This window comes from Lipotes vexillifer, unplaced genomic scaffold (genome assembly GCF_000442215.2).
Source record: "Lipotes vexillifer unplaced genomic scaffold, Lipotes_vexillifer_v1.1 scaffold63, whole genome shotgun sequence".
NCBI classification, from domain to species: Eukaryota; Metazoa; Chordata; class Mammalia; order Artiodactyla; family Lipotidae; genus Lipotes; species Lipotes vexillifer.
In genome coordinates this window covers 3,195,444-3,206,591 of record NW_006784492.1, presented here as the reverse complement: position 1 = coordinate 3,206,591, position 11,148 = coordinate 3,195,444, and the positions used below count along the sequence as shown (strand labels likewise).

The 11,148-nt window shown below is 43.3% G+C and overlaps 1 pseudogene; it reads right to left on the bottom strand.

Moving 5' to 3' along the window:
• Window positions 1–10,125: 10,125 nt before the first annotated feature.
• Window positions 10,126–11,148, bottom strand: part of LOC103076911 (60S ribosomal protein L32 pseudogene) — a 15,771-nt pseudogene continuing 14,748 nt past the window's right edge.

The following is an 11,148-nucleotide window of genomic DNA, read 5'->3' as shown; positions in this document are numbered from 1 at the left end:
ACCGTGGAAGTGTTATATTTTATGTAAATGTAAAAGTTGAATTCAGAAAAGATTGTTTGACATGCTTATTTATGGAGAATTCTGAATTTTTGTTTTATTTTACTTGTTTAGGTCTCTCCCTCTAGAGACCCAGAGAGATGTCACTTAAGCACATCTAATAGAAACCTCCTATGATCTTGCCTCTACAGTTCACTTGGGCCCAGTGACATGGCCACAGGACATGGAACTTCCCCATAGATACAACTCCTGCCTTTCCGAAGATTGTCTCAAACATCCCTTGACTCCTACAGCAAATATTTATTGGGAATGAATTAGGTACATCCACCTCCAGTAATTCAAATGACTCATATTCACCAGCCAAACAAGGATATCAGATTTTTAAATACCAAAGGCCACGTTTATATTAAGTGGAAAAAAAATGTTTTTTAATTTCTAAAAGCCCTGGCAGAAGCCTGGCCTTTTTTTTTTTTTTCCTTAAGAATTGTGACCATCCATCTGAGGAGTGACCACTCACTCCGTGGCCTGCTATTGAAATCTCTCTGGGACACTCAGTGCCTTTCAGTTTACAGCAAAGAAAGGCTCGTTCTGCAGCTACATAAAAGGATCTTCTAATAAAAAAGCTTCTTACATGTCTCAAAGGAATATTGGAAGGATGAATTAGATAATGCCTTCAAAAAGGCACTTTTAAAAGTTGCCTTGGAAATAGAAGATGCTATCACTATTGTCATTTTGTTATAGACAATAATGTTACTTGTTTTCCTTGGAAAAGCTACCTTTCCATCAAAAAACACCCAAATATCCTAAAAGCTGCTATTTTGTGGTCTTAAAAATGTATTTGTGGCTAGATGAATATTTCCCTTCTCCCTTCCTCCCCTCTAAGTCCAAGCAACCCCATGGGACCTGAGATTTCTGTAGTCAAGATCGGGAGAATTGAGACAGACAATAGCAATATGTAAGCAGAAAACAGCAGAGAAAAAAATTACAGAAACTTATCGTAAAAGGACACATTTGACAGCATACAATTCGAACTCTTTGCTATACTAGTGGAAGACATGGACCCAGAAAAGTTAAGCCACATTCCAAACATTACACAGCTAGTTAGGAACAGAATCATGGTAGTCCTTAAACATAACCAAACGGCTAGAAGGAGAAAAGGACATCCCCCATGCCTGTTTCAGCATCACCATGGTCCCAGAAGCTGCCTGATACTCAAGTCCATCAAGAGGGCATCCAAGCTTTGATGCTCTACAGCATGGGGGTTATGAACTGGAGACCCTCAAGTCTGATGACCCAGGCTCTTTCCTAACCCCACCCTACTCCCTAGCTCGGTAACTTTGAGCAAAGAATCTCTCCAAGCTTAATTTCCCTCAGCTGTAAGAGTGGATATCATCAGTACTTACTCACCAAAGGGTTGTTGAGAGGATTAAATGTGACTACAAAGACACGTTTAACACAGTCTAATGATAACTGTTGACTTTAATGTCTCTAGATAGCAAAATTAAATGAGGATTAAAAGAGAAATGCATATGAAGTGCTCAGCTCAATGCTTGACACCATAAGTGCTCAACAAATTTGGGGACGTATTACTTCATACTCCGGCACAGGCATCCATTCAGCAAGCATTTGTTAAGTCCTTCCTTCCTAGGTGCCGGGAACTACCCTATGCCTTAGGATTCTACTACCTGAACTCAACTGCTGACAGTCAGATGGAAGAGACAGACATGTGGTTGAATAAAAGCTCTGTACCCACGGGCCAAACCCATGCCCGTTTTTGTATGGTCCCTGAGCTAAGCATGATTTTCACATCTTTAAATGTTTGGGGGAAAAAAATATTTCATGACATCGAAAGAGTCCATGAAATCCAAATCTCAGAATCCATAATTAAATTTTATTGGAGCACAGCCATGCTCATTCATTTAGATATTGTCTATGACTACTTACACCCAGCAGCCAAGTTGAATGGTTGCAACCGAGACCATATGGCTGGCAAAACTGAAAATGTTTACTATCTGGCCCTTTACAGAAAGCTTGCCAACTCCTGCCCTATGTCTTGGTAAATACTCTAATATATATGTGTGCTGAAGGATGCTACAGAAGCATGTGGTAGGGGACAGGGGCGCCTAACTGTGTCTGGGGACTTGTGGAAGCTTCACTAAGGAACTGAGTCTTAAAAGATGAGTAGGAGTTTGCCAGATGGAAAAGGGTACATGGATGCATAAAGGTTCAGAATCGTAACAGAGCAAGAGAGGTTCTGGGAAAAGAGCAAGACACTGGGTGCTTTTTAAGTTAACACCGACCTGATTGTCCTAACAACATCCGCAAAATGCCATCACTATATGTCCCTGGGCAAGAATGAATTAGGTTTCCAACTGTCTAGTAATGTCTAGAACATTGTCCTTAATGCCAGAACAATTCTCTTCTCTCAGAAAAATCACATAGAACTTTTGATCCCTCGGAGGTTTTCAAGTTTCTGATGGAGATGAGATTTAATGGACTCGTTATGAATACGTTCCCTCCCTGTGCCCATGTCCAGTCTCATTAGCATGTGTCACTGGGTGAATCAGTCACTGTGACTGGTTCTTACCACAGGTGTTAAAACCGTACTTGGCTATAGGTTGAAGGAGCCCTGAGACATGTGATCCATGAATTTAAAAAGAGTAGAGAAAAAAGAAAATAAACAAGAGTAGGGCAGGGCTTAGCAGGTGGCACCAGAATGACACCTGGGAACGGCTGGCACAAGGATGTTAAAGACTTCCGATCCTGGGTCCAGAAGGTGAGCAGCATGGACGACCTGAGACAGTCCTGAAACTCGGGACATGCAGGAGAAATAAGTGGCAGATACAGTAGTGACATCAGTCACCAAGGCCGGTGACTGGCACTGGCTTCACTCAGTGAAATCGATCAAAGGCTCTGCTCTTGTAAACTAAGAGGCTGCGGCAAACTTGAAGTCATGTGGCAGAAACTAAGACAGACCCCAAACGGGAACTTCAAACCAGCACAAAATCCAAAACAAACAAAAAACTCCAACAACCCAGAAAAACACAAGTATCAGTTTACTTTGCCTCTCTGACTTAGAAGGGTCGATTGATTCATGGTCGGTCCACCGCTCAGGGCAGCTCTACTCCCCAGCCCTCCCCATTCCCATACAAGGCCCAGCAGTTCACCCCCAGCTCTGCCAGGTACCCCAGTGCAGCCTTGAGCATCACTACCTTCCTCCACCCAAACTTCATCCATCCAACAACACGCTGATTGAGCTCCTCTAAGAGGCTAAGGGCTGGGGATACCATACTGAACAAGATAGAAGTCGGCCGGCTCTCACAGAGCTCTCTGCAGAGCAGGGAAGACAGGTGCGATGGTCAATGAACCAAATGCTCTGGAATGAGACAACCGAGTGGCCTAAGAGAGCCAAGCGGGTGGTGGTCCACAGTGAGGAGGAAGGGAGAATGGACCGCTCCCCTCTGTGGACAGTCCCTAAGCAGCATGATTTGTGTCCCATTGTTTGGCAGCCTTGACCAAACAAATCTGGGCGTACAGCCATGTGGGCAGAAGAGCTGTGACAAGGAGACAAATCCAAGCCACATGTAGGATACAGTCCTCAAGACATCTCAACCTGCTCCTGAGTCAATCTCCCAGGCCCGGCTCTCCCTCACCTAAGATGGGTGCTTTCCCAGAAGTCTCCTCAGTGCCCCCGCAAATAGACTTCAGCGGGCAACCCCTCCAGGTCAGCAGAGACGCCCAGACACGTCTGCACACCAGCGGGGAACCCCGCTGGTGTACTTTCTTGGGAAGCTACACAACCCCCAAGAAAATAAATTGAAAATTTCAATTTGTCCAGCCCCTGGTTCATCAGCTATGTTGGACATGCCTGAAACATGCTTAGAAGCGAACCAGTATCCCGGCTACGGACAGACAAATGTCACTGACTAATTCACCCTGGACACAAAGAAATTGCACTGTTTGGATTGCCGGGATCCACGCTGAATCCACATTGCGTACTTATCATCCTCCAAACAATGTTCGCACCATAAATCAAGCTCTAGCACTTTGTAGAGATGCTTTCAGGCACAAAGTACTCATTGTTACTTTCCTCACCCACAAACAGTGCATTTTTTTAAACACAGAGCCATAGGCAGCAAACCATCGAACTAAATAGGGAAATGCCCTTAATGCAACAAACTTCAATAAAGTCAGAGGGAAAATACATTTCCTTTGCCCTCAATAGAAAGAATGCACATAAGTTTGAGAAAAGCTGAGGAACCCACTTCTAACCTGTCTCACAAAAGCAATCAAACAAACTGCCTGCTCTTTGTCAAGAATCACTACATATAAATCTCCTACAATCTAAGTGAGTAATATTATGATTTTAATATTTATGTGTGTACCAAAAGTATACACAGCCTAAGGACCTTTACAATCAAATGTATAAATGAAATAAGAAGGAAAACTTCAGATGAAACCCAGAGCTGGAAATGGGAATTCGAGTTGGAATGCTTCAGTCAGCATGTGCACTGTCTCTGGCTTTGAGAACGTAAAAGGAAAGATGGTTATAGACAGAAGGACAAAGAAGAGTATAAAAAAGAGAAAGGAGACAGCGAGTGACCAGGGTTAGTATCAGGTGGCGGTTGAGAGTGTGGTCTCTCAGATAAGACTGGGTTCAAATCCTGGCTCTCACAGGTGTGTGATTCGGATCAAGGTCCTTCATCACCTCTGTAAGCCTCAGTTTCCTCATCTGTAAGGCAGGTGGACAATAGTAACAATAGCATAGTACTTAGAGTCGTAGGGTTATGGAAAGATTCAATGAAATAATAAAGAAAGCACAGTGCCCAAAATAGAAAAAAGTCTAAACAAATCTTATTTATACTGATTTTTAATAAATATATTTGTCTTCACCTTGAAGGAGGAAGAAAGTGGTTGAATGGTGCGGTGAGGGACTTCCTGGCTGGTGTCCTAAAGGTCTTGGTTTTGGCGTCACCACCAAGTAATTCATCTTACCACTCTGGAGCCAATTTCTTCATAGAAAACAAAAATGTTGGATTAAACTACCCTAAAGCTCCCTTATATCCTCGAAAGAATTCCATGAGAATTATTTGAGATTAAAAATCAATAAATTCCACAAACGTTATGGACACCAAGGGGGGAAAGCGGCGGGAGATGGGGGTTGTGGTGGGATGACCAGGAAGATTGGGGGAAAAAAATTAGAAGAAAAGTGTAGGTTAATAATTTTTCAGTGTTTCTTTTTCTAATATGAGAACTTAAGGCTTTCAATGTGCCTCAACAGATTTTTTTAGCTGCTTTCTGCAAGCAACATTTTGTATCCCAAAAGTTTTACTATGTGGTATTTACATTGTTATTGATTTCAATATACTTTCTAAATTTTCTGTAAAAAAGAAAAAAAAATCAATAAGTTCCTATCTAACTCACGTTTCTTGCTGAAATGCCAAGCACCATATGGGCTCTCTTGCTCTCTGTAATCTGGACTCAGTGTTGCCACAAATCAAATCATGTCTCCTGAGACACCAATGACAAATTTAGACTAGAGTGTGGGTGTTTGTCCTGCTACAAGAAGGGGCCAGTCTCGGGCTTCCCTGGTGGCGCAGTGCTTGAGAGTCCGCCTGCCGATGCAGGAGACGCGGGTTCGTGCCCCGTTTCGGGAAGATCCCACATGCCGCGGAGCGGCTGGGCCCGTGAGCCATGGCCGCTGAGCCTGCGCGTCCGGAGCCTGTGCTCCGCAAATGGGAGAGGCCACAACAGTGAGAGGCCCGCATAACGCAAGGAAAAAAAACTACAAATAGAACTACCATATGACCCAGCAATCCCACTACTAGGTATATACCCTGAGGAAACCAGAATTCAGAAAGAGTCATGTACCAAAATGTTCATTGCAGCTCTATTTACAATAGCCCGGAGATGCGGGCGGGAATACCCAAGGCCTAGAATTTTGGAAATAGATCAGTTTTACTTTGTGCCGTTTCCCCAAATCTGATATCACTGAAATAAAAAATACAATTCTTACTCTGAACAATAATAATGAGGTTGAAACTACATGAGTAATTACAGTCAAAGGAATCATGGAAACGCATCTTTTCTAAGAAAATATCTAACAGTGGGTGATTTCTGAAGCCCAGGGTTGTGGTTCTGAGTGGCATACATGCAATTTTAAAATACCTCTGTGCTCCTAGGTGTCACAACGATCAATGCAATACGCTGGCTCGTTTGATAAGAGGCTAGATATTTTTTCATTTCCTTAGTGTTTCACAAGCATTTTGAAATCCTGTAACAAAGGGCGATATGAAATGGATGTATGAGATTTATCTGAAATCCACTTGTGTTTAATCATAATACTTCTTATAGAAATCCCCCTTGTATAAGATCATATGTGATATATTTATACAGCAACATACAGTAGCCACAATAAATGATGTGAGTAATTACTTAAGCTGTAGGTAATGTCTTTTTCTGCCTTTCCTCTGGCTATCTGAGTCCCTTCTAAGCCTAGCTCATTTCTATGTCCTCCACATACCTTTGGTTGAATGCTCTGCTTCTCTCACGTAGAAATTAAATTAAATTCCCTAACATCTAGAGACAGTACAGAAACCAAGAGAAAACCAGTTCTGTAGGTCTCTGTTGTGTTTATAATAATAGATGTTGATCTTTCTTCAGTTTCAGTTACTGAAGAGCAGTTCCAATTTTTGAGAAATAGTACAGAAAATAAAAAATAGTTCTGTCATATCGTCCTTTATCATAGTGACAAGCAGATTGGATGGCATGATACTGGTAAAAGAACATAGGTGTAAACCAGAAATCTGGGCTTCCATCCTGAGTCCGACATTTCTTATGTGTGTCTGAGACCCAGCCAGCCCATCTGTAAAGTGAGAGACAGGATACTCCCCCCATAAGACCATTATAAAGATGACGTAAAGTAATTTAGATCAATGAAAGAGCATTATGCAAATATTAGCTGTGATTCTGTAATTTAATCAATGCCACCTCAAATCCTTTGTGAAAAGAGGTGGAATGATTAAATGGATGGAGATAGAGAGATAGATACATCTATACATCCATATATCCACACATCCATATGTAGATACAGAGATACATAGATATACAGAAAGAACGATGGATGGATGGATGGATGGATGGATGGTTGGATGGATGGATGGATAGGTAGGTAGGTAGGTAGATAGATAGATAGGCAGATAGATAGGATAGGGTCTGAGAAACAGAACTTATAATAAATAATAATTGCCAATACATGTATGACATTTTATCATTACAAACTACACTTTTAAAAGTCGTGGAGTCTCTGCACACAGCTCTGTACCAGGGCATCCCCCCAGCTAAGAGGATGTGTGGGGAACATAGATCACATTCCACTCACAAAGGGCACATCCTGGGACAAAATTGTGTCTGCCTGGATGTGGGAACACCTTTTTCTCATTTTCACAAAGCCCTCCCTTGGACTAGCAGTGAGCCTGATGAGAATGATTACATTAAACCCTCAAACAATTCTGAGAGATATTATGGCCCTACTCTTACTGATTAGAAAACTGAGACTCAACTGAAACGAATTGTCCAAGGAATTAAAGCATGAATCAAGGTCTTCTGACCCCCAAGCCAATGCTCTGTTTAGTACACAATGGAAAGCTACGAGCAAACCAAGTTAAGTGTTAAGCAGACTGATACAAAGCTGGACAAAACATGACAAAAACTCAACCACAACTTAACTTTTCACTCTACTCATCTCCACCAACAGATCCTGAATCAACAAAAGAGGGAGATTCATGTCAAGACCCTAGAACACAAATCTACAACAGACACAACCTCCACCACATACAACACAACATACAATCCTTTCCATGAGAATGCTTTTAATATAAGTAGAGGAAACAGACAGACAGCTAAATAAGCACAATGCACTATTAATAGGAGATAGAAATGCAATGTGTTTTCCAGTGTGTATCTCTAAACGATGGGCGGGGTTCAGATAAACGCTCTCTAGATGGGGTGGGGTGGGTCTGCAGACCTGATGGGATTGGAAGTTGGGAGGGTGGCCTGGAGGTGTGTGATTAAGAGCTCTTTGTGGTGTAACTGTCAGGGCATACTGGCTGACCTGGTCACCCGAGGGTGAGGAGTCAGGCACAGCATCTGCAGCCTGCAGGTCGGGGTGAGCAGAAAAGACCCAAAGGGTACAAGCTGAAAGTTGAACAGAGCAGATCAAAGCATGTAAACTGGAGAAATGGATATCAATGACCCACTGATGGAGGCAAATGATCAGGGATCCGGGAAGAATGAGAGCAAGGAACGACATGTGACTAAGAGGGAAGTCTGAACAGCTGGCAGAAAAGGGCGTGTTCCGTGCACTCTTAAATATATTCATACTGTGCATGAACAATGAACAATAAGTTTCACTGAAAGGATCAAGTTCGGAAGGGACAAGGGGACCTGAGCCCTGGAGCTCTGGAAGGCCAAACAGTGAACAAACCAACTATTTATATGGACAAATCTTCAGCTTGTGGCTATGTAAGAGCCCAGTAGCCCTGGGTAAGATGAGGTCTTCAAAAACTATGGTAAATGGAGCTAGAAAGTAGAAAAATTATAGAAACATAGGGGACTTCCTTGGTGGTCCAGCGGTTAAGACTCTGCACTCCCAATGCAGGGGGACCAGGTTAGATCCTTGGTCAGGCAACTAGATCCCACATGCCGCAACTGAAGATTCCACACGCAGCAGCAAAGATCCCACGTGCTGCAACTAAGACCCGGGGCAGCTGAATAAATAAATAAATATTTTTTTAATTACAGAAACATAAAGGGGAAAATCTAGGACACAGTAGAGTGGCATTCATTCACTCACTTATTCACTCAGCAAACTTCACTGGTGCCCATTACTAATATGTAGTAACAGTAGTAGCAGTAACAGCTGACACTTATCACTTCTGTGCCACACATTGTTCTAGGGACTTTTAAACCGTTTAACCCTTTTGAGTATTCCTATTTTTATAGAGGAGGAAACTGAGGCACAGAGAGGTTAAATAGTTTGCCTGAAGTTATTCCGCCAGTGAGTGGCACCAGTGGGATTTAGACCCAGGCTCTCCGGACCCCGAGTCCATGCTCACATTCTTAACGATGATAACAGCCTGCTAGGTACGTTCTGGCTCTCTGCCGGCTTGCACGGCTGTAGTAAGACCTGCCTCCTTTTCCTAAAGGAATTTGCCATCCAGTGGAAGTTCTGGTAAAGCAGTAAATAGAACCATGGAGGCAAAGGTCCCATGTAAAGCTTCAGTCAGTCACAATTCTCCTGGGTAGACCCAGATTTTCTCGCCCTCCTTTGGGTCCCATCCATGGAAAGCTTGCCAGTCATGGGAGCTTAACCATGGCATTAATCAGAGGGACGAGAGAGAATCAAACCTCCCAAACACACAGGGAGATCAGCTCGGTGCTTTGTGACCACCTAGAGGGGTGGGATAGGGAGGGTGGGAGGGAGGGAGACGCAAGAGGGAAGAGATATGGGAACATATGTATATGTATAACTGATTCACTTTGTTATAAAGCAGAAACTAACAGCATTGTAAAGCAATTATACTCCAATAAAGATGTTAAAAAAAAAAACCTCCCAAACACTCCTCTACCTTTCGAATAATAAATTTGAATTATGCACATTTGGTTTGAGCACTTAGCAGGTATCTGGAATCTATTTCTGGTTTACCTGAATCCTTCATCAAAAAAAGAGTCTAGAATATCCTATAGTTTGCCATTAAACAAATATAAGCCTCTACCAGGAAACTGTTTTACATAAGATGTTCTCTATGAAAGTTAAATGGTCTTTAAGAAGAAACTCTCAATATCCGTCTGTACTCAAGATTATTTATGAGCACATTGTAAGTATACTGCTAAGAAAAGTGACACATGTTTCCGAAAACGTGCAGGAAAGTTCAAAGGCATTCAAACTGCTTTGTTTCCAAAGCCCACTGATAGGCACTGTGGCTTCCGACTGCAGCGTTTACAGAGCCCTTGACAAAACAGCTCTTGATCCCACGTGTGTCTGGCACACTGATGCTATAAAAGATTGTTGCTGAAGGTTTTTTGGTTTTGTTTGGTTTGGTTTTCCGGCTGAGTTTTATGGTTTTATTAACACAAACAAAATGTGCACACGAGCTGCCTATTCATTTTCTTGCTGCGCAGCCTGGCGTTGGGACCAGTGACTCCGACGGCCTGCTGGGCTGCTCTTTCCACAATGGCTTTGCAGTTCTCGGAGGAGACATTGCAAGCAATCTCAGCACAGTAAGATTTGTCGCACGTCAGCAGCACTTCAGCCTCCTTGACCTTGTGGACCAGGAACCTGCGGAAGCCGCTGGGCAGCCTGTGTTTTGTTTTCTTGTTGCTCCGGTAACCGAGGTCGGGCATCACGATCTGGCCCTTGAATCTCCTATGCACCCTGCTGTCAATGGCTCTGGGTTTCCACCAGTTCTGCTTACTTTCGGCATATCGGTCTGACTGGTGCCGGATGAACTTCTTGGTCCTTTTTTTTTTGGATCATCTTGGGCTTCAAGAGGGGTCTGAGAGCGGCCGTGATGCCGAGTAGGAGATAGCTGCCACCTCCTTAGGCAGCGCCCGAGGAAGAGCGCTACTGAAGTTTCTCTACTCTCTTTAAATAAACTGTCACAGTTACTTACTGCTGCATAACAAATCACCCTAAAACACAGGGGCTTAAAGCAACAAACAAAACTTACTTTCGCTCCTGAATCTGCAACCCCGGCAGTGCTCAGCAGGGATGGCTGCTCTCTACCCGGCTCAGCTCCATCTGATTGGATATGCCTCTTTATCTCCAACACATGGTCTCTACAGTATGGCAGCTTCAAGGTGGCCAGACTTTTCACAGGTGTACTCTAGGCTTCCCAGGCATCTGTCCCAGGAGAGAGAGCCTGGGGTGGGGGGAAGCTGTGTTGCCCTTCCTGGATGGCCTTGCTTCAGAAGTCATGTAGCCTTACCTCTGCCATGTTCTGTTAATCAAGGGCGGCCATCCCAAGGCCAGCCCAAGTTGAAGGGGAGGGGAAAACAGACTCCACCTCTTGCGTGGGAGTGAAAATGTTTTGCAAAATCACAGGGGATGGAAAATATTGCTCCTGTGATTTTTTTTTTTTTTTTTTTTTT